The 25,322-nt window shown below is 37.8% G+C and overlaps 1 protein-coding gene across 3 annotated transcripts in view; it reads left to right on the forward strand.

The window, feature by feature from the left end:
* AJAP1 (adherens junctions associated protein 1) overlaps positions 1–25,322 on the forward strand; it is a 446,974-nt gene that overhangs the window by 370,471 nt on the left and 51,181 nt on the right. The window lies entirely within an intron of this gene.

Below are 25,322 nucleotides of genomic sequence, written 5' to 3' on the forward strand. Positions count from 1 at the left end.
AATATAAAAAAATAAAATATAGCATAAATTAGGTTAAAATAATTATCTCAAGTATCTATTATCTATCTATCTATCTATCTATCTATCTATCTATCTATCTATCCATCCTATCTAAAATATATATTTTTTGCCACTTAAAATAAAAAATAATGTGCATTGTCAAAAGATTTAGAAATAAAGGATAACATAAGAAATTCAAGCCATCTAAATGATAATGAATAAACTGAACGCAAATACAATTAGTTTTCCTAGTCAGCATATAAGCTTCATTATTATCGATGCAAGACCATAAATGTGAGTTTAGAGCTGAGATAAAAGGTATAAATGCTTTTGATATAGGACACAATATTTTTTTAATGATGAGAAGATAATATTACTATTCTAACACAGTAATATTAATTTCTATATCAAGTCATTAAACATTATTCGTTATATTGAAATGATAATTTGGGAGGGAAATTCGTATTAGAAACAAGGTAGTTATAATACTATTTGTAATTTTTATTACACACCATAATTTCTACAATTTTATATATTATTTCATTTTTATATTTTATACCTTTGTTTGTTTCTTGATCAACAAATACATTTCAGTGATCCCTAAATTAACAGGAGCAACTGATGACTGAGCTTCTGTTATTGGTATGTCCTAAATACAAAAGGTCCTCGCATACGCTGAGGCTTTACCCAACGAGTTTGACTGTAACCATAAAGACACAAATGACAGCATAAGAGCTGAAGGAAATTTTTACTTGCTACCGTTTGTAAGATTGTTTTTTTATTTTAATTTTTAAAGATTTATACAAATAATAAAAAAGTCTAATAAACCATATGGGAAACTGCTGAATCAAAAATTCACAGTAAAATTTACATGATTTCTTTTTAATAATTGTAAATTTTGTTTCTGCGTTTTTGAGCAGTAGTTTCTTTATTCTTATACAAGAGCTTTTCACTAAATTAGAATATCATCAAAAGTTAATTTATTTCAGTTCTTCAATGCAAAAAGTGAAACTCATATATTCTGTAGAGTCATTACAAACAGAGTGATCTATTTCAAGTGTTTATTTCTGTTAATGTTGATGCTTATGGCTTACAGCCAATGAAAACCCAAAAGTGATTATCTCAGTATATTATAACACCAGTTTGAAAAATTATTTTAAAATCCAAAATCTTGGCCTACTGAAATTGTTAGGAATCGAACGCAGCATCTCCTGTGCACCAGACAGCAGCTCTCCTCTCTGAGCTATTCAGCTCACTGGACAGTTCTGTGCTAATCCAAATACTTTTGGTCACCACTTTGAGTTCCCAATTGGCTCATCCTAATTGCACACCCTTTTTAACTCTGGCCTTGCTCTCTACCTTGCATGATTATTGAGCTACCAGCTTCTAGTCAAGCTTCCTTCCACCTGCTGTTTTGTCAAACGACATTGCTGCTCCTGATATCGACTGCTGGCTTGATCGACTGCGATTCCTGCTTATTTCATCAAACGACATTGTTCCTGATAATGACCTCTGGATATCTCTGAGTACGCTGCTGGTGCTGCCCCTAGTGGTTGCAATATGACTACTCCAAACCAGGTCAGTCCATACCAGAAATGTATAAATCAGTAAATGTACTCAATACCTGGTCGGGGCTCCTTTTGCATCAATTACTGCATCAATGTGGTGTGGCATGGAGGCGATCAGCCTGTGGCACTGCTGAGGTGTTATGTAAGCCCAGGTTGCTTTGATAGCAGCCTTCAGCTCATCTGCATTGTTGGGTCTGGTGTCTCTCATCTTCCTCTTGACAACACCCCATAGGTTAAGGTTATATGAGTTTGCTGGCCAATCAAGCACAGTGATACTGTTGCTTTTAAACCAGGTATTGGTACTTTTAGCAGTGTGGACAGGTGCCAAGTCCTGCTGGAGAATGAAATCTCTGTCTCCAAAAAGCTTGTCAGCAGAAGAGAGCATGAAGTGCTCTAAAATGTCCTGGTAGACGGCTGCGCTGACTTTGGTCTTGATAAAACACATTGGACCTACACCAGCAGATGACATGGCTCCGCAAACTATCACTGATTGTGGAAACTGCACGCTAGACCTCAAGCAGCTTGGATTGTGTCCTCTCCACTCCATTTCCAAATGAAATGCAAAATTTACTTTCATCTGAAAACAACACCTTGGACCACTGAGCAACAGTCCAGCTCTTTATCTCCTTGGCCCAGGTAAGACGCTTCTGGCATTGTCTATTGGTCATGAGTGGCTTGGCACAAGGAATGTGAGCCCATGTCCTGGATACGTCTGTGTGTGGTTGCTCTTGAAGCAATGACTCCAGCAGCAGTCCACTCCTTGTGAATGGCCTTTTCTTAACAATCCATTCAAGGCTGTGGTTAACCCAGTCACTTGTGCACCTTTTTCTACCACACTTTTTCCTTTTACTCAACATTCCATTAATATGCTTGGATACAACAATTTGTGAACAGCCCGCTTCTTTAGCAATGACCTTTTGTCGCTTACCCTCCTTGTGGAGTGTGTCAGTGACTGCCTTCTGGACATCTGTCAAGTCAGCAGTCTTCCCCATGATTGCGGAGCTACTGAAACAGACTAAGGGACCTTTTTAAATGCTTTGGAAGCCTTTACAGGTGTTTTTTGTTTATTATTCTAAATTATTGAGATAATGACATTTGGGTTTTCATTGTCTGTAAGCCATAATCATCAACATTAACAGAAATAAACACTTGGCATAGATCAATCTGTTTGTAATGACTCTATCTATTATATGAGTTTCACTTTTTGTATTGAAGAACTGAAATAAATTAACTTTTTGCTGATATTCTAATTGTGTGAGAAGCACTTGTATATTACATACAATTCCTAAAAACATAATTAAAAATGCTGCTGACTGCTAAATTCCCGTTAAAAATGATCATTGCATTATGAGAACTGTCTGTGTTGTGGAGCTAAACAGTTTTCTGTTTTTTAGGAAAATTGGCATAAATTTGAAGGCAAAACTGAAAAATAACCAAAACAAACAGTAAAAATGCAAAGTAAGACATACTTGGCTGAAATCGAGCAGCCAGTATCTGAGCCAGTGTTTGAGTCACACTGCCAATAGTTTGGACAGCATGGATCTAATGACTGGTTCCCTTCAATGTCAAATGTGCTCTATCATATGCCGTGGTATATACATTTAATAAAGAAAAAAAATCAGTTTACCCAAAATATATACTACCTCATAAATTTCTAGTTTCGTCATTGCCATGCGTGTTGCATATTTTACATTGATTTTAATTGAAATGGTTGTAGTGCTTAACAAAAAAAACTACTTTCTCAAATTTGTAACTTAAATCTGAACGCTTGATGATGAGTTTCCTCAGGAATTTCAGCTGATCCGCAGATGTCTTAGCATAGGAACTCTATACACAAAAGTTATACAAAGCAGGATAAAAAGATTAAAGAAGCACTCCCATCAAAACTTTAATCTTCTTAATATACTGCAATCATCATATTATATAACACTGTGTACTTACAATTGCTCATTTTGCCTCTCTACCCAGTTAATTCTTATCTTTTCTATTAGGGCTATGACATCATGTGATTAAATGAAGCAAATGTACAAAGCGCAATAGGGTCTTATCCAAGTACCATTGGTATCAACCTTATTTAATCTGCTCACTTATTAGGGTTGTGTGTGACACAACTATTTTTGTTGCATAGTAGTCAGGTGCTGCATCATTCACAGAAGGGATGTATAGAAAGCCAGGAATCGTGGACTTCACATGCTCTGCTGATTCACAAACGGATCCGAAGACAAAATAAATTCAAAGTGGTTTCAGAGTCAAATCCGACTCCTCCACATGCAGAGCTACACTCTAGATATATGGCTGTTCTGTGCAGCCACATTTCCTGGCTTTCTATATCACTTGATTAAAAACAGATTAGCTCCATTCCCTGCATGAGTCATCAATGAAAAAGTCCGTGGCAAGGGGAGGAGTGGAGCAGTTGGGTCAGGAGTTGAAGGGGAGATGACTCATGCAGGGAGAAGAGACTTCCTGTTTCTATGTAGAGCAGAGAAAAGAGAAGAATTAATTGGGAAGAAAGGCAAAATTAGCAATTTTAAGTAAACAGTGTTGTACATCATGATGATAGCAATATATTAAGAAGATAAAAGCTTTGAGTGGAGTGGTCCTTGAAATATATAGAAATGGTGTCAGCTGCCTGCCGGCCATTGTTTTATGTATAAACTATTATAAATAGTGTTGAGCATTCCGATGCTGCAAGTATCGGGTATCGGCCGATACTTGCTGTATCGGAATTCCGATACCGGGATTCCGATACTCTTGTGGTATCGGGTATCGGGTATCGCAACAACATTAATGTTAAAATGTGTAAAAGAGAGAATTAAAATAAAAAATATCGCTATACTCACCTCTCCGACGCAGCCGGGACTTCAGCGAGAGAACCGGCAGCGTTGTTTGTTTAAAATTCGCGCTATTACTTGGTTACGTGAATTCCCGGCTTGTGATTGGTCAGGTCGGCCACGTTGCCGGGACGCGGACCAATCACAGCAAGCCGTGACGAAATTACGTCACGGCTTGCTGTGATTGGTCCGCGTCCCGGCAATATGGCCGCCCTGACCAATCACAAGCCGTGACGTCACGGGAGGCTGGACACGCGCCCATTTTAAAATGAGCGCGTCCAGCCTCCCGGCTTGTGATTGGTTGACCGCGGCGCAACCAATCACAAGCCGTGACGTCACGGGAGGCTGGACACGCGCCCATTTTAAAATGAGCGCGTCCAGCCTCCCGGCTTGTGATTGGTTGACCGCGGCGCAACCAATCACAAGCCGTGACGTCACGGGAGGCTGGACACGCGCCCATTTTAAAATGAGCGCGTCCAGCCTCCCGGCTTGTGATTGGTTGACCGCGGCGCAACCAATCACAAGCCGTGACGTCACGGGAGGCTGGACACGCGCCCATTTTAAAATGAGCGCGTCCAGCCTCCCGGCTTGTGATTGGTTGACCGCGGCGCAACCAATCACAAGCCGTGACGTCACGGGAGGCTGGACACGCGCCCATTTTAAAATGAGCGCGTCCAGCCTCCCAGCTTGTGATTGGTTGACCGCGGCGCAACCAATCACAAGCCGTGACGTCACGGGAGGCTGGACACGCGCCCATTTTAAAATGAGCGCGTGTCCAGCCTCCCGTGACGTCACGGCTTGTGATTGGTCAGGGCGGCCATATTGCCGGGACGCGGACCAATCACAGCAAGCCGTGACGTAATTTCGTCACGGCTTGCTGTGATTGGTCCGCGTCCCGGCAACATGGCCGCCCTGACCAATCACAAGCCGGGAATTCACGTAACCAAGTAATAGCGCGAATTTTAAACAAACAACGCTGCCGGTTCCCTCGCTGAGGTCCCGGCTGCGTCGGAGAGGTGAGTATAGCGATATTTTTTATTTTAATTCTTTCTTTTACACATTTATATGGTTCCCAGGGCCTGAAGGAGAGTTTCCTCTCCTTCAGACCCTGGGAACCATCAGGAATACCGTCCGATACCTGAGTCCCATTGACTTGTATTGGTATCGGGTATCGGTATCGGATTGGATCCGATACTTTGCCGGTATCGGCCGATACTTTCCGATACCGATACTTTCAAGTATCGGACGGTATCGCTCAACACTAATTATAAATTCTCTCTAGGTTGTCCAGCAAGGAAAATGTTTTGGAAAAAGCACTCAGAGTGGTTAAAAAAATATCAAAGAATGAATACGTACCTAATCGATTCCCCAATGCACTTGTTTCAACTCTGCCTGGAAACCCACTGATTTCTCCATTCTGGTCCCAGAAAATGCCGCTCAGCCAGTTGCTGACTGAGTGGAGTGCGGTGAGGATCTGATGGTTGCATATTTCAGCTTCTACCAGAATCATCAGCACTCAGATATTCAGAGAGAATTAACTGTTGTATTAGAAACGGGCAGCAACCCTCATCTTCATTACAACATCATGTAGGATTACAGCAGAGAAATTGCACAAACATTGTCAACTAACTCTAATAACACAGCACCATCTGCGGTCTGCATAGTACAGTCACTAAGGCACAAGCCTTCAGGTGTTGTACACTCCGGCACCCTTTCTTCTAGACTGGGAACATACAATATGTCCTTTATTGGTATGACTACATTCTGTCTATTTTCACTAGGGCACCTGTGGAATCCATGTCTAGTACCTTATGCATTTTTCTGCTTCCATGAGCAAGTGAATTGTTTTCTTGTTATTTAAGTTAAGTTCTCGGTAAAAAGCATCTATCACTGGGCAAATAACTTGATGATCTGGAGTCGATGCACCATCCTTGTGATGGCATCGATTCTCACTCTAAATGCATTATTCTAGTTATTTACACATGGACCAGAGATTGTAGCTTTAGAAATTGTTTCTGCACTCTTATATCCATGCTACTCAGTTTGTGTCCCTTTTTGTGAATCTGAAGAAACCTCTGGTTTCTACGAAGTCCTGCTCAAGTTCCTTTCTTATTTGGTATTTATCTACTCGCAATTTCTTAGCAATTTCTAGTATCAGGTATGTCTCATTTTTAATGCAGTGGACTGTATATATCATTTAAGCTGCATATCCATAAGGCTGCACGATGGCTGTCTTTTAAATCCTCACCCATTGATCTCAGTTGTGTGATCACTTCTAGCATTGTGTTTTTGTGCTTCTGCACATTGAATCTTTTTGCAAGTTTCCCTAGCAGAGTTAGCTTGCTGTTTAGCATGGATCTTTGATTAAGGTTTTCAGTGTTCTCATGTCTTTTGTGGATCATTTTGTCTTCAGTGATAAGTTTATAGTGGTTCTTGCCTGTTTTTCTTGTCTCATTTTATATCATTAATACAAGGTCTCTCTTGAGTAATAGACTTCCACAAATGATCTCTGGACAGTATAATTTCCACTTTCATAGCTAATAGTAAACTTTTATATGCAATAAAAATAAGTAGTACTTGTCAGAAGACTATCTGTGCTTCTATATGCCTGTACTGTGGCATGCTGTCGTGAATTTCACCCGAAGGTATTAAAATGTGATGATTCAACTGTCCTGGATGCACCCAAAAGCAGTAGGACAGCTATCCTGGATCCGTGCTTGATCCTCCGCAGACTTTGTAGAAAATGTGCTAGCCAGTCACGTCTGTTCTAACACTGGTTTGAAAAAAAATCTATCATCCTGTTCCTGTGTGACGTCACTAAAGCCACAGGGATCCCTGACGAAGGAGGTGGGAGCCTCAGAAACGCATTGAATGAACCTAATGCACTTTCTCTCCTTTTGTGAAGGAAAGCTTGCAGGTTTAGTAACGTCTCACAGGCACACGATGGCAGATTTCTTCAATCCAGTGTTAGAACAAACATGACTGGCCAGCATGTTGTCTACATGGTCTGCGGGGGATCAGGCACAGATCCAGGACAGCTGGTTTAGTACTTTTGGGTGGATCCAGGAAAGCACACCACATTACAGGCATATGGATGCACAGGTAGGCACCTGACAAGTACAAGTTATTTTTAGGGCATATAAGAGTTTATTTATTAGTAATATCATTTATTGGATTTAAAATGCGCTTACATGCAGCTTTAATAACATACTATTGGTGAGCGCTGATGCACATATTTTGTTTTCACTTAAAATTTCATAGCTGATAATTATTAGTTTGGCCACTGTAAGTTGCTGAGCTCCTGAGCTGCTTGACATTTTCCTTCTTTCCTTTGTATGTATACATTGGTCCTAGTTCAAGAAGATGTTTTTACCAAAATTCTGGTGTAAAACACCTTTAAATTTTGCAAAACATGAAGTTACTCAAACATTTTGCAACTATCCGCATTTTAACTTCAATTTTGGGTGGAGATGGATAAGTACAGGACATGGCAAAGTTCACCCAACTAGTTTGAGTAAAGTTGTAGTATAACTACTCCAGAAATGTTATTAATGTTAACATTTTTAGTGGAATTACACACCAGTTGTAAGATGCGCCTAAATCATTAAGCGTTGTATGCCTTTTAATGAACTAGGCGCATATTACTCCATCATGCCCATGATTAAGACTAATATGTACAATGATAGTAAAACAGCCAGCTTACCATTGAAGTTCAATGTGTCCAGGCGCATGGAACTCCATACGGATTTAACAAGTCAAGAAAAAGCAAAAAAAAGGTATAGTTCGAGCTCCTTTGAGAACATTTTTTATTTTTTTAGACAATTATAAATAATTCAATTGCACAAAATCAGGAAAAAATTAACAAACAAGAAAGAAAGGCGATGCGTTTCGATCCCAGACTAGAATCTTAGAGTAGTCTGTGATCAAAACGTTTTGCTTTCACTCCTTTTTGTTAATTTTGTGCTTTTAATCGCAATGGAATATTTTAGAATTGTCTAAATAAAATATTGGAATTTTATCTAGGGTGCTGGACTTACACTCTTTTTAACTTTTTCTTAACATGCACAATGGCAGTCTTAGTGAATCAGGTTTATTGAGTTTCTTACTTTATAGAAAAGATGTGAACTTTTGGAAGATTCCTTATATCAGTCTGTTTAACAAGCTGTGGTGTGTGCTATCTGGGCCCATAACCTGTTGCGGATTTCCGCTTTCAGTTAAATGATCAATACTGAGATATTGTGGGAGAATGAACTGCTCTACTTAAGAACTTAAGACGTACAGTAACCAAACCATTATGCGTTGGAAAAGGGGCAATGGGGCATCAGTCAGGTGATTATTGATTTTTTTCTTAAACCACTCTGAGTCCTTTACCAAAAAAAATATTTTTCTTAGTGAAAAGGTGCTAGTCCTAATATGTAATAAGATCCTCAACTGTTTGTATGATTGTAGAAAAATGCCATCAGATATAACGTAAACACTAACATTTGATAAAGAACCCATCAACAGAATTTTCCATCCTGACAATCAGCTGATTCTTTCCTGAATTTTGCTGTTACAGACGAGCTTTCCAGTGTGTGGTACATGAAAAATAAACTCAATATAAGATTGAGTCTGAGAAATAAAAATGTTCCCGAAGAGTTTATATATATATATATATATATATATATATATATATATATATAGATTTGATGTAGGTCTAGCACTGTGCTCAGCAGCAAATAAATTGTTCTTTCTGAAATGTTCATGACAGTTATTTTCTGGCATAACCTGAGCTTTTCAGAACTGAATATTTTTCTTTTTTTATACCTTCACTATTTTTAAAGTTAGAATTTTGTGAAAAAATATTGGTATAAATATGCTATTTATTGCAGCAAAAACTATCTAGTAGTCAGTAGGATCACAAGGGACCTTTCGTACAACGCAAGAGCCAGTCGCCTCCCCCAATTTTTTTTACATGTTCCTTTCTTAGTTTGTCACAATAGAAAATTTAATTGTTATTGTATTATTTATCAATATTTACTGATATTTGTTGATCAAGATAAAGCAAATTTTGGACAATTATTTTTATGTTTTTTTGGACACATATCTATTAGTCACTAGGATCGCAAGGCACTTTTCATACAACACAAGAGCCAGTCTCCTCCCCAAAAAAAGTTTACATTGTTTTTGCCAGAAGACATGTTATTTTCTTAGTTTGTCACAATACTACATTATTTTATTAATTTATTTATCAATATTTACTGATATTTGTTGATCAAGATAAAGCAAATTTTGGACAATTACTTTTATGTTTTTTGGACACACAGGACCCGATACAAAATGCAAATTTTTCACAAAAAGTATTGGATTTGCTTGTTGCAACCAATCAGATTTTGTTTTTTCTTTTTCCAAATCTGCACTCAGATTAAAAAAAAAGTTGTCCTACTAGGTGCAACAGCCAATGCTCAAATTGTTTATTACAGCTTTTTTTAAAAAATGTGTGAAAATTAAAGTTAAACTATTACCTCGAGAAATGCTATCTACCTGCAGATATAGTGGTAATCTTCAGGATAATAACATATAAATCCTGAATAGCTGGCTTACTGGAGCAGTGGCTACAGGGAGAAAATGAAGCTTTATTCTCCCTGTTGTTGCTAACTTCCAGTCATTGCAGTATTGTAGGGAGTGAATACAGTCACTATTTAGTATATGGTGAGCACTGCTGCAATCTCTCTACAATATTTTGATTGACAGCCTGCTCTGTACACATTCACTGCACACAAATGCTGCAGAGTGAGCTGTCAATCAAAGTACTGGAGATTGAATACAGCTGCACTCAATGTACAGTGAGTGGTGACTATACCCGCTCCCTGCATGGCCCCAGTGACTGGAAGCAAGTGGCTACAGGGAGAATAAAACTTCATTTTCTCTCTGTAGCTACTGATCCAGTCAGCCTTTTTTCAGAATTTAATCACAATTTTACCTGCAAATTATCACAATATCTGAAGGGAAATAGCATTTCTCACAGTGACATTTTCCATGTAATATGTTTCATTAGTCTGAGTATAGGATAAATACACATATACAGAATATGAATGCTTCTTCCTTAAGATTTTGGGTTGGATATATATTCTTGCATTAAAAGAAACTTTTATACCAACAATTAAAGATCCTCCTACAGTGAATTGGTAAAACTATTGTGTCTATTCAACGGAAAATTTGAGGTACAGATATGCTTAGTAAATTGGCTTGTGGTTTGATAATTTTTTTAAAGTAAGATTATTACTTATCTTTTTATATTTTACTGTTTAAAGTTTTTTTTATTGGACTGGCGCTTTAGTTGCTTTAAGACCAAATATAATATTGACTATTAGAGATGAGTGAATTGATTTGATAAGAATGAAATTTGTGTTTCATTTTTAGGAATTTGCTGAACTTGGCAACTTGCAATTCACTGTGGATGAATATTAACCAAATATTCAAAGTACACACAATGAATCTATGGGGTCAGAAATGTATTCAATGTAATGCCATCCCCCCATTATAGAAAGAATACGAGAGTGGAGTACTCCTAAAAATGAATACCAAGGAGAAAAAATAGAGTAACCATGAACCACAGAGTGAGATAAAAGATGCATTTTTATTGAAAAATACATAAAATATCAAATACCAAACAATACGTTATGAGGCAAAAGAGGAACAAACAGAAAGGGGATATACCATGAGAATATGTCATGTATAGGATCAAAAAACACCAAGTAATGATAAATTATATAGGTGCTAAGTGATGGATAAGACTCAACAGTTCATATAAAAGCTTCAAATGCATGGAGGGACACAGAAGAAGTGAGAGGAGATGCTGTCGACAAGTGTACTAGCATGAATTAGGTAATGCCCAGTTAGACTAGGCAAAAATTTAATGCCCAGACTCCCGCATGTATCCCAAAAGCGACCACTAGTCATTGAACATAAATAAAGTCTGCCACTTACCCATATTGTGGTGAAGATGGAAATCCCCACCCAGTCCCGATGCGCGTTTTGCTACTGCTTTTTCAAGGGGAGGTGCTTACTGTGGAAGAATAGCCTAAAATTGCCACTTCCATTTTACCCATCACCTCAGGAGTGGTCAGCCAGGTTCCTTCATATTGACTTGCAGATGAAACATCACAGGGTATAGCACAGCCAATCACAAGGGACATTCTTATCCTGTATAAATAGAATAAAGGGAATGCAGCAGCTATTTTGTGTTTAATATGGATTGTGAGCGGACAAAACAGCTCACAGATTAGCCATAGAAATAGGGAAAGTAAGCTGTAAAATACTAAAAAACTGTGCAGATAGTGTGTGACAGCACAATAATGAAGAGCAGTGACCATCCACTTACCAATATGTTATATATAATATATAAATATATGGTAAAGTCACTTTGACATTTTAAGGCTATATTTGCATTTAAGAGCTTAAAAAGGACGGATAAACATAGTTACTGATGAGCTAATCTGATGAGATTTGAAGCTGCCAAATTTCTCGGATTTTACTGGGAAATTCTATTTGCAGCAGATTTATTCTCCGTGAAGTGAATGCCCCTTATTATGCCTAGGAGTCAGGAGAGACCTCAAAACAATTTATAAGTAAAATGTAGAAAAAAATAATTAATACTCATCTCACTTCTCACCTTTGCTGCTCGCAGTCCCCCGTACAGTCCTTGTTGCCTCCATTCATGTGCCTTATAAGGTCGCACCTAGAAATTTTGGAATAGAGTGCACATCGTGAGATTGTGGCACAAGCCTGGATGTCAAAACATTACAGCATGCAATGAGACATACCGGGACTAGTCATAGCCTTACGCCCACTCTAAACCTCAAGCCTCAACCTTCTGCTGCGAGCTGTAGACCCAAACTTCCGGCCTCGATATCCCTGTAGGTTGCTCAGGGACCTCTCAGTCTTAGTTGCAGCTGGATGTCCCAGATTAGCATAAAGATACCTGCGGTTTTGGTGTATAGTGGCAGTAAGAAAAGGTGCAGAGAATTATACGGGAAGAGTTAGCAATGGAGGTGGCTGGAGACGTGAGTGGGTAACTGAGTATTAATTTTCTTGTTTTTCAACCTTTTGCTAGCTCTCAGAGGCTCAAATCACCACCATTTTCATGACATTTATGAGGAGCAAATTACAAAAAATGCATTCTGATGAATACAGATTTTTCTAAAATTTGAGTTCAATTAAATTCCACTCTCATAAATTCGCCCAACTCTATTCTTAATCTGTTTAAGACAATTGAAGTTTTTACAAATCGATTTGTCAGTAATCTAATTTTTTTATTTGAATATCAAAGATTTGCTCATCTCTAGTTGATGTGGATAAGCAAAACTACAATCACTATAAGTAACTGAAACCTTATTGTATTCGTTAGAAATGCCTTTAAAGAACATTTTAAGTGTTAGTGAAACTGAAAGTGTGGTTTCAGTTTCACTAGAACTAGTGGTTATATTGATGACAGTGTTGGCACCTACCTGTCTTGATTCCAGCTGCTGAGGGTATTACTTACGAGTTAGCGCTTGTGTGTTCCACTTATATATAGTTATAACATTTTAAGTGTTGTTAAGAACTAGGATGAAAATCTAAATATTAAATTTATGTAAAAATTGAGAAGTTCTAGGTTCATTGAAATAATGGTTCATATCAGATATGAAAAAAAATCCCAGTCAACAGATACATGTCTAGACATTAAACATCTCCAAAAACTTTAGCATACATGGGACATTTATTATGTGTAGATGTGCCCACTAACAACTGTCTTTTAGGTTACTGTGCAAATGCAAAGGCAGAAAATTTATGGCATAAACACGTAAAAATATAATAAAGTGGATCTTATGGAGATCTAGTTTTGGATTATATTTTGTCCTTTTTTAACTTATTTTAAAGGCTAGAGCACCAGGTGCAGTGTAAAATTTGGATGTGTAGGGTATAAATGTAAAACATGTTTCTTGAGTCTATAACACATATGCAGATGAAAAAGAGAAATTGAAAGATGGTTAAATCAATTTGATTGCAAATCGAATTTGAGTCGAATTTTAGGAAATTTGCATGTCCCTACAAATACAAAAAATCTGTCATTCGAGTCATGTGAATCATCAAAAAAATGCTCACCGCCTTTTTACACATTCATGGGAAGGAAAAAAATGAACAACAAGGTCATAACAAATGGTAGGAAAAAAAATTGAAGATATTAAAAATATATAATATTTATTGAGACAAACCGTAAAAAGGTAGGCAAATAATGGCACTTACAGCCCATAAAAGTACCTGCAACCACTGAAAAGACCACAAATGTAAGGAGCAATAATCACATGGGAAACACAGTAAGTAAGTGATACAAAATCAACAAAATCAAAAAAGTACTAGTTTCGGCACTCACAATTTTCCATATTAAGAAAGCTTCATAGTGTTGGCATAAAGACAACATGATTGTACAGAAAAGACAAGAACACTGTGTCTGATGGGTAAAGAGAAATGTATATGTACAGCTCTGGCAAAAATGAAGAGACCACTGCAAAATGTTCAGTTTGTCTGATTTTTCTCTTTATAGGTATATTTTTGAGTAAAATGTAAATTGTTCTTTTATTCTATAAACTTTTGACAACATAGTTACATAGTTACATAGTTATTAAGGTTGAAGGAAGACTTTAAGTCCATCTAGTTCAACCCATAGCCTAACATGCCCTAACATGTTGATCCAGGGGAAGGCAAAAAAAAACCCATGTGGTAAGAGTAAGCTCCACCATGGGGAAAAAATTCCTTCCCGACTCCACATACGGCAATCAGACTAGTTCCCTGGATCAACGCCTTATCAAGGAATGTAATATATATAACCTGTAACATTATACTTTTCCAGAAAGGCATCCAGTCCCCTCTTAAATTCAAGTAATGAATCACTCATTACAACATCATACGGCAGAGAGTTCCATAGTCTCACTGCTCTTACAGTCTGTTATTATGCTTAAACCTTTTTTCCTCCAGATGTCGAGGATGCCCCCTTTTCCCTATCACCGGTCTATGATTAAAAAGATCATCAGAAAGGTCTTTGTACTGTCCCCTCATATATTTATACATTAACATAAGATCACCCCTTAGCCTTCGTTTTTCCAAACTAAATAGCCCCAAGTGTAATAACCTATCTTGGTATTGCAGACCCCCCAGTCCTCTAATAACCTTGGTCGCTCTTCTCTGCACCCGCTCTAGTTCAGCTATGTCTTTCTTATACACCGGAGACCAGAACTGTGCACAGTACTCTAAGTGTGGTCGCACTAGTGACTTGTATAGAGGTAAAATTATGTTCTCCTCATGAGCATCTATGCCTCTTTTAATGCATCCCATTATTTTATTTGCCTTTGTAGCAGCTGCCTGACACTGGCAACTGAATATGAGTTTGTCATCCACCCATACACCCAGGTCTTATTCATTGACAGTTTTGCCCACAGTTTTAGAATTAAGCACATAGTTATACATCTTATTACTTCTACCCAAGTGCATGACCTTACATTTATCCCCATTGAAGCTCATTTGCCATTTATCAGCCCAAGCTTCTAGTTTACATAAATCATCCTGTAATATAAAATTGTCCTCCCCTGTATTGATTACCCTGCAGAGTTTAGTGTTATCTGCAAATATTGAAATTATGTTCTGTATGCCCCCTACAAGGTCATTAATAAATATGTTAAAAAGAAGAGGGCCCAATACTGACCCCTGTGGTACCCCACTGCTAACCGCGACCCAGTCCGAGTGTGCTTCATTAATAACCACCCTTTGTTTCCTATCCCTGAGCCAGCTCTCAACCCACTTGCACATATTTTCCCCTATCCCCATTATTCTCATTTTATGTATCAACCTTTTGTGTGGCACCGTATCAAAAGCTTTTGAAAAGTCCATATACACTACATCCACTGGGTTCCCTTGGTCCAGTTCGGAACTTACCTCTTCATTGAAGCTGATCAAATTAGTCTTACATGAACGGTCCCTAGTAAACCCGTGCTGATACTGGGTCATGAGGTTATTCCTCTTCAGATACTCCAGTATAGCATCCCTTAGAATGCCCTCCAGGATTTTACCCACAGTAGAGGTTAAGCCTACTGGCCTATAATATGTCTCCGAAGTTCCAAGCAATACATTTTGTATTTTTTTCTGACAAAGAAAAATGGTCAAAATTTTTTTAAAAAAAGACCCAGTGCTTTCAGACCTCAAATAAAGCAAAGAAAACAAGTTCATAATCATTTAAAAACAACAATACTAATGTTTTAACTCAGGAAGAGTTCAGAAATCAATATTTTGTGGAATAATTTTTAATGATTTTTAATCACAACTTTCATGCGTCTTGGCATGCTTTCCACCAGTCTTTCACACTGCTTCTGGGGCAAAAATGTAAGCAGTTCTTCTTTGTATGATGGCTTGTGACTATCCATCATCCTCTTGATTACATTCCAGAGGATTTCAATGGAGTTCAGGTCTGGAGATTGGGCTGCCCATGACAGGGTTTTGATGTCGTGGTCTCTTAATTTTTGCCAGAGCTGTATATAGTAGATCCCTACAATCAAAGAGGAATCAGTGAGTGAGATATACTATAAACAGTGCTGGGATGGCAGTAGGAGATTTGATCAATTTCAACACTGTGCAGTATATAAGTCCACAATGGGTGGAGATAGTTGTCTGGTTAGATCATATTGTACTGTGCAACGATGTAGTAGCCCAGTGCTCAGATATACAAACTCTGTCCCAGTCTTATGTTGAAAAATATAAGCGGTTAAGTACTAACATGGCATGAGAGAATCAGGGATATTACCTGTGTGGTCAGGTGGGTGGATGCAGGAACGCACCCCAAAGCGCGTTTCAGAATAAATCTGTGTGCTATGTTTTGTCTGGGAGAAATTATAGTAGATTTCAGAGCTAACTACAAATTAAGAGATAAAGCCTGCAAAAGGAAAACTGATAAAAAAAAGGATGCAAGAAATCCAATGGTCAGAAATAACGTTATTTCTCATATACAGGTCCTTCTCAAAAAATTAGCATATAGTGTTAAATTTCATTATTTACCATAATGTAATGATTACAATTAAACTTTCATATATTATAGATTCATTATCCACCAACTGAAATTTGTCAGGTCTTTTATTGTTTTAATACTGATGATTTTGGCATACAACTCCTGATAACCCAAAAAACCTGTCTCAATAAATTAGCATATTTCACCCGTCCAATCAAATAAAAGTGTTTTTTAATAACAAACAAAAAAACCATCAAATAATAATGTTCAGTTATGCACTCAATACTTGGTCGGGAATCCTTTGGCAGAAATGACTGCTTCAATGCGGCGTGGCATGGAGGCAATCAGCCTGTGACACTGCTGAGATGTTATGGAGGCCCAGGATGCTTCAATAGCGGCCTTAAGCTCATCCAGAGTGTTGGGTCTTGCGTCTCTCAACTTTCTCTTCACAATATCCCACAGATTCTCTATGGGGTTCAGGTCAGGAGAGTTGGCAGGCCAATTGAGCACAGTAATACCATGGTCAGTAAACCATTTACCAGTGGTTTTGGCACTGTGAGCAGGTGCCAGGTCGTGCTGAAAAATGAAATCTTCATCTCCATAAAGCATTTCAGCCGATGGAAGCATGAAGTGCTCCAAAATCTCCTGATAGCTAGCTGCATTGACCCTGCCCTTGATGAAACACAGTGGACCAACACCAGCAGCTGACATGGCACCCCACACCATCACTGACTGTGGGTACTTGACACTGGACTTCAGGCATTTTGGCATTTCCTTCTCCCCAGTCTTCCTCCAGACTCTGGCACCTTGATTTCCGAATGACATGCAAAATTTGCTTTCATCAGAAAAAAGTACTTGGGACCACTTAGCAACAGTCAAGTGCTGCTTCTCTGTAGCCCAGGTCAGGCGCTTCTGCCGCTGTTTATGGTTCAAAAGTGGCTTTACCTGGGGAATGCGGCACCTGTAGCCCATTTCCTGCACACGCCTGTGCACGGTGGCTCTGGATGTTTCCACACCAGACTCAGTCCACTGCTTCCTCAGGTTCCCCAAGGTCTGGAATCGGTCCTTCTCCACAATCTTCCTCAGGGTCCGGTCACCTCTTCTCGTTGTACAGCGTTTTCTGCCACATTGTTTCCTTCCAACAGACTTACCATTGAGGTGCCTTGATACAGCACTCTGGGAACAGCCTATTTGTTGAGAAATTTATTTCTGGGTCTTACCCTCTTGCTTGAGGGTGTCAATGATGGCCTTCTTGACATCTGTCAGGTCGCTAGTCTTACCCATGATGGGGGTTTTGAGTAATGAACCAGGCAGGGAGTTTTTAAAAGCCTCAGGTATCTTTTGCATGTGTTTAGAGTTAATTAGTTGATTCAGAAGATTAGGGTAATAGGTCATTTAGAGAACCTTTTCTTGATATGCTAATTTATTGAGACAGGTTTTTTGGGTTATCAGGAGTTGTATGCCAAAATCATCAGTATTAAAACAATAAAAGACCTGACAAATTTCAGTTGGTGGATAATGAATCTATAATATATGAAAGTTTAATTGTAATCATTACATTATGGTAAATAATGAAATTTAACACTATATGCTAGTTTTTTGAGAAGGACCTGTAGATACAGGGCAGTTAATTCTGATAAGCTGCTTGAAAGCACATTTAGGCTTTAAGAACACACTTGGCATCTTTAAGGCAATTTTTGAAACAACAATTATAATTACTGAATTAGAGATATTAACTCATATTTATCAAGTCTGGCATTTCATGCACAAATCTTAAACAGAAGAATTTTACAGTAAATTGTTGTCAATTTAATAAGGGACACACACCTACTACTAAATATAATACATTTGTTATTAATGTGTAGTCATCTTAATTCCATATTAATAAAGGTTTGGCCAAGTGGGTATTAAAGTGGTTTTCCTACTTTAGAAATTCATGGAGTATTTTAAGTGGAGGTCCACCTCTTGGACTCTGACCTATTACTGTAAAGGATCCCTTGATCCCAGTTGGGCAAGTTAGATTAACTGTGATGGTTATTAGTGTTGAGCATTCCGATACCGCAAGTATCGGGTATCGGCCGATACTTGCGGTATCGGAATTCCGATACCGAGATCCGATACTTTTGTGGTATCGGGAATCGGTATCGAAACAACATTAATGTGTAAAATAAAGAATTAAAATAAAAAATATTGATATACTCACCTGTCCGGAGGCCCCTGGACATCACCGCTGGTAACCGGCAGCCTTCTTTGCTTAAAATGAGTGTGTTCCTAATTCTAGGAATTTAGGACCTGAGAATTACGTCACGGCTTGTGATTGGTCGCGTGGCGGTCACATGAGCGGCACGCGACCAATCAGAAGCTGTGACGTCTTGGAAGGCCATAAACGCGCTCATTTTAAGCAAAGAAGGCGCCGGTTCACAGCGGTAAGGTCCAGGCTGCGTTGGAGAGGTGAGTATATCAATATTTTTTATTTTAAATCTTTATTTTACACCTTAATATGGATCCCAGGGCCTGAAGGAGAGTTTCCTCTCCTTCAGACCCTGGGAACCATCAGGGATACCTTCCAGTACTTGAGTCCCATTCACTTGTATTGGTATCGGGTATTGGTATCGGATCAGATCCGATACTTTGCCGGTATCGGCCGATACTTTCCGATACCGATACTTTCAAGTATCGGATGGTATCGCTCAACACTAATGGTTATGCATTCGTATGGCTCTCACCACTAATGACAATGTTATCAGCAAAAAGAAGCAAGCTTATGCTTCCCTTGACATCAGGGCCAGCACGATCTACCTCTGCTTGCATGATAAGTTTTAGGGGGGGTCTACATTGTCCCAAAGTTAGGTGCACTAAAATTAGCCAGCAGCTTATGGCATTCCCTGTGGGTGTTTCATAGAGGTTTTCCACCCCATCAATATTGATAACTTATTTAAAACATTGTGCCAAAACTCATGGCGTACATATAGTCTCTCCATGGTAGCTGGAGTACATATGCCACAAAATTTGCACCTTTTTGAAAAGTCTCATATGATGAATCAGATGAAAATATTTGGAAACCCTGCATCCACAGTGGTGAACTAAAAATAAAAACATAATAAATAAAAAAGAGACTTTAAAAAGATGAAAATGGAAAAATGAATATAGTTCAAACAAAAACAGAGCACAAAGCACTAAAAATTAGACAAAAAAAATACGCAAATGCAATAATCGGGATCATTATTTCTATCTAAAGTTAAAAATAAAATGGAAATAGTAAAAAGTCAAACTAGAAAGACCAGGTAGCCTTTTATAGTCTTCAACCTTTTATGTCTCTCTTTCTAAATTTTCCCCCAAATATTTTTTTAAATTACATCTACTCCAGCAATCAAATACCCCATGCGGGTCTAGATTCTCCAACTACATGTATCCAATTATAAGACAGTGTAGTATGACATGGGCCTATTCAAGTCAATTGGTCAACTTGTACGGTAAGTTTGAGTTTACCAAAGCACAAGCCATTCTATGAAATGATTCTCTTCTGTGGCTCAACACTAGTGTTGAGCATTCCGATACTGCAAATATCGGGTATCGGCCGATATTCGCTGTATCGGAATTCCAATACCGAGTTCCGATATTTTTGTAATATCGGAAATCGGAATCGGAAGTTCCTATAAGTTCCCAGGCGTGTGCGGTGTGTATGGTTCCCAGGGTCTGGAGGAGAGGAGACTCTCCTTCAGGCCCTGGGATCCATATTCATGTAAAAAATAAAGAATAAAAATAAAAAATATGGATATACTCACCCCTCCGACGGACCCTGGACCTCAGCGGTGCAACTGGCAGCCTCCATTCCTAAGAATGTCTTGAGTGGTCTTGTGATTGGTCGCGTGACCGCTCATGTGACTGCGACGTCATCGAAGGTCCTTCACTCACTGCATTCTTAGGAACGGAGGCAGACGCTTGCACCGGTGAGAGCCAGGGTCCGTCGGAGGGGTGAGTATATATATCCATATTTTTTATTTTTATTCTTTATTTTTTACATGAATATGGACCCAGGGCCTGAAGGAGAGTTTCCTCTCCTTCAGACCCTGGGAACCATCCAGGATAGCTTCCGATATTTGTGTCCCATTGACTTGTATTGGTATCAGCTATCGGTATTGGCGATATCCGATATTTTTTGGATATCGGCCGATCCAATCCGATACCGATACTTTTGAATATCGGAAGGTATCGCTCATCACTACTCAACACCCATCTTTTTAGCATCCATTGACTCTAGTAATGAAACATTAAGGCCATGAGTGAGTTGTAGTATTTCAGCAATTTTACAAGTGACTTGACGTATAAAGCAATAGATTCACGGAAGTCTCTTCAAAACCTAAGGAAGTCATTGAGTTTGGACAAACAACACTATCCCGATTTTAAATGGGCTTTTCAATTTAATAAAAAGTGGACCCCAAATGCTTCCATCTACATAAAATAACTAATAGTAGCAGGCACTCACCCTCCTCTTTTGATAGCCAGGTCTCCGATTTAATAGTGTCTAAAATTTAAGATTTTTATAATATTAGCAGCATTCAGCTGTTTTCCATCACATTTAATGCACTTTATAATGTTTCATGTTTCAAAAATCAGCTTTACTGTTTCGCTTCTAAAAGAGGTTGTCCGGCCTTAGGCTACAAGTCTGCAGTCACTCTATGTGACTGCAGACTTGTGAATCCTCTCATCATGCGTGAAAATTATCCAGTGCCGGCACTGGGATGAGGCAGTCAAGTGACTGCAAGTATGTGATTTGTATGCTTCCAGCCACATTCCAAATAGACATGTCTGGCCTTGCTCAAAACACGTACATTGAGCATGGCCGCTGATATCTTCTGAATTGTAAAGCACTGTGGAATATATTGGCGCTATATAAATAAAGATTATTATTTGTTGGCATGTTACCGCATGTAGGCAAATCACATACTTGCGATCACAAGCGCCCCATTCCCGAAGGCCGGGACTGGAGTATCCCCACAGCACGTAGTCCACGATATGTGAGAATTCACAAGTCTGCAGTCACTTTTCTTGAATGGGAAACCCCTGTAAGAGGTAGGGGATTGTCATAGTTTCTGTATTACACAAAAAATAAGAGTTAGTTGGAACTGATATTATAGGGATATAAAATAACTAAACAATTCATTAAAAAGAAAAAAAACAGTACATTTTCAATAAAGTTGATACTTGAAACATGATGTGACATGAAGTATGTAAAAGATAATAAAAACTAGCTAATTTCTGCTAACAAAAAAAATATAAATTATAAAAAAAAACAACTAAACAAAATATTTAGGGTTTTTTATGGCAGATATTTAATCTCAGAAGTTGTGATATAGCACTGAGTACTATGCTTGAGAGATCATATCAAGAGCACCATCTGTCTATCTCCCTGAAGCTACTGCCTCTGTTCTTGCTGTGATGCCAAAAAAAGAAAAATTTCATTGCATCTGCAAACAGGATGTGGCAACAATCAATCCCTTAAAAGTATAATGACAATGGATAACACGTTTAGATCCTAGAATGATCTAAGATAGTCTATAGATTTTACAATTTAATGAAATGCCATAGGCATGTTGTAACAATAGATGTTATTAAACCAGCAGGATTGCCTGGGCAATTCATTTATTAAAATTAGCTTTGCTCTTTAAATGTTTCAGATAGATAGATACATAGATAGGCAGACACAATGAAACTGCTACTATGGGCTAAATAAACCACTCATTTTTTTCCACAGTTTTTGGAGTGTTGTCTTCAGTTTTGGTTGTTTATCTGGATGGTTTGGTCCTTGCCAGGGAGGCTTTGCACCCATATACTTATGGTACTATTCTGTTTCTTCCTTTTAGGTAGATAGATAAATAGATAGATAGAATTCACCAGAAAGAGGAACTTGTGTAATCCATTTAATTGCATATAGAACTGAGCAAATAAATTAGAATTTAATTGAACTCTACTCAAATTCTAAAAAAAAAAAAGCTTTCGCCAAAATTTTTAAAATTTCTGCCATTGGCTGCCATTTTTCTAAACCATAATGGGCCTTTAAAAAGTCAAAAAATTCCTTATATTCATTTTACAGCTCCCCTCTCCGGCCCTTCCACTACATACTGCCACTCATCCGGTCCACGGTGAAGGATTTAATCCCACACTGTTCTCGTTGGAATCTTTCGGTTTTCATGGGGCCTGGGGGAATTCTGAACATGCACCGAGGATTGTCAAGGCACATTCCTAGATGAAATTACGCTGTGACCTCTGAGGCTAATCAAAGCCGGAAATCCAGCACAGTATCAGAGGCCAGGGCAATCCAGTGCAAGCAGTGAGGGATCAGTAGATCCGATGAGGACCAGACCGGTGACGATGACTAGTGGAGGGGCGGGAGAAATGAGTGGTAAGGTCAGTAAAAGATTTTTATTACTTTTTTGTTACATATTACATTTATTACACTCTGGAACCTAAAGTGACCCTAGAGGATAATAAGTGATATTAAATTCATCGAATTTCCTCGTAAAATCGGAACGAACTGCCAAATTCGAATTTTACCTTTTTGCATAGTAAAAATTCCACTTCATTTAATCTCTGTGTGGCTACCTGCAATAACCAAGTTGAGAGCTCTGCTTTCTCCAGCAGCACCATATAGAATGAATGAAGCAACAGAAGTTCTCTATTCCAAAACAAGACATAAATCCCCTGTTCTTGCAATTGGTGAGGTCCTCAGCAGTTGGACCTTCATTGATGTAATAGCAATCACCCTTTGTGGTTGTTGTAGTAGAAACCTTCCACCCAGTAAAATGAAATCCCCTTTACAGAAGCAATTCCTCTTTCTCATATTCTATTCTGACAAGATCTAAAAAAAAGTATTTCTGTTTTTCTTTTCTTTCCTAATTCTTAGCTCTATTGCCTCGTTAAGGTACAGGCTGAAGAGTTTGCAAGCATTTCAATGAATATCACCCATTATTCTGCTCAGATACCCGATTTTGTGTGATTTTTTCATACCTTTATTCTCTAACGTTATCCAGAAATATGAATATATTTGTCTTCACTTTTCCATCGAAGGACGGTCTACTTTTAAATGAGCATCGGGTTGAAATTATGCATGATTTTACTTGTACTCGTGAATAATAAATGCAGCAAAGTACAGTCATTTTCTTGTAATCCTTCACTATAATTTGACATTTTTGTGCTAAATAAAAACAGAATAGCAAAGTTGTCGGATCATCTGGGAAAATGTGAGAAATCATATGCGATGTGGAGAACATAAAATAAAAGTCAGCATAAAAGTACAGGATAACTTTCAGATTCATTTTCACATTTTAAGCTCCAGAAAAGCTTAACTAAAGGAATGGACAGAATGTACAAGGAAGAAACTAAAAAATACAGTAAAGGATTGCAACATTTGACTTTTTCTAAGATAGGAGATGATATTTGGGGCTCAAAGTTCTTTGGAGAACTTTAACTATCTTTTTAGGAGAACTTGCAGCAGAATGTCTGTATCTCTTCCATCTCCTACTCTTATGAAAGGACATTTGGTGCTTTTAAAATTCTATCTTAAAAAGTTGAAAATCTGTCTTCACTGAAGACAGATTTTACATATTTTACCCATGGATTCAGAGAGAAATATCCATCCTGGCAGAGCAAGGAGAAGATTTCTAATATAAGATATATTAGAGCGTTGCTTATTTTCCAGTGTACTATTGATTCATAAAATAAAAATTACCGTAAGACAAGGATTACTCTTTCATTTTTCCGGTGGTGCCACTGCAGAATCAGTATTTCAAAGTTCCCACAAAGTTCATTATTTGAATTCTAAATAACAGGACATCCAACAAACAACTTCTTCTTTGGGGGCTTCATTTGATAAGTTTTTTTCTCCAAAGAAACTATTTTTTTAACTAAGTATTGGCATAAACATTATACCAAACAAAATATCCTACTACATGATTTTGTTATATTTTTATAAACTTTTATTTTGTTTATTTAAATAAATATACTCTTTTTTATTTTTTTGCCTTCAATTTTTTTATTTTGAGTTCTAAAAATTATTCTACTTGCTTTCATAAATCTGTGGTTTCCATTGTCTTTTCTTTGCACTTGAAGTGGTTTTATGTAATTTGTATTAAATGTAATAATTTCAATATTGAAATTCTATGAAATACTAAAACATGATGTGACTCTTTTTAGGTATTTTTGTATGTTAGGAAAAAGGGCCCTGACACAATTTTCCGTTGAATAGAAACTACAAAAGTTTTCAATTTGGAATTATTGCAGTTTTGCAGTAAACAAAATTGGCAAGAATTTTCAAACCATTTCGTACATGTATGTAATAACATTAGAAATATGTCTTGATCAGTTAATGATGGGTGTTAGGTATTTCATTTTTAATACGGCTTTTCTTTTTTAGGGCCCATTCGTGTATCATTGTAAGCATTGTTTTTGTAAATCACTGTTCTTTTTCCATTACTGTATTGCATTTGTTGAATATAGTTCATTGCTTTTTTATGTTGCCTTAAACTAATGCTTTTTTGGATCCATTGGCCTCTAAGAAAGAGTTTTAAAATGAGATGTAGACAAATAAATTCACTATGGTTGCTACAAAAACATGAAGGAAAGAATATTTATGTTATTTTGCTGGTTTACAATCAATGGCCATATATTTAGAGTTTGTTCAAAAGCTTTTTTATGAAAGTTAACATTTACAAAATTGAAAAATCCTTGAGCTTTGTCAGCATTGTATTATCTCAAAAACTCTGTATCTACTGGAGCAAGGTCAACATTTAGCATTCACTCATAAACTGTATTGAAAGGCAAATGGGGTTATTATTTTGGCCAGGGAAAGCTGTTGCATTCCAGAGTTCTTTGGGGGTGAGTCCTAAGTGGTGATATACTGTCTTTAACTTC

The sequence above is a fragment of the Ranitomeya variabilis genome, chromosome 4 (genome assembly GCF_051348905.1).
Source record: "Ranitomeya variabilis isolate aRanVar5 chromosome 4, aRanVar5.hap1, whole genome shotgun sequence".
Classification (NCBI taxonomy): Eukaryota; Metazoa; Chordata; class Amphibia; order Anura; family Dendrobatidae; genus Ranitomeya; species Ranitomeya variabilis.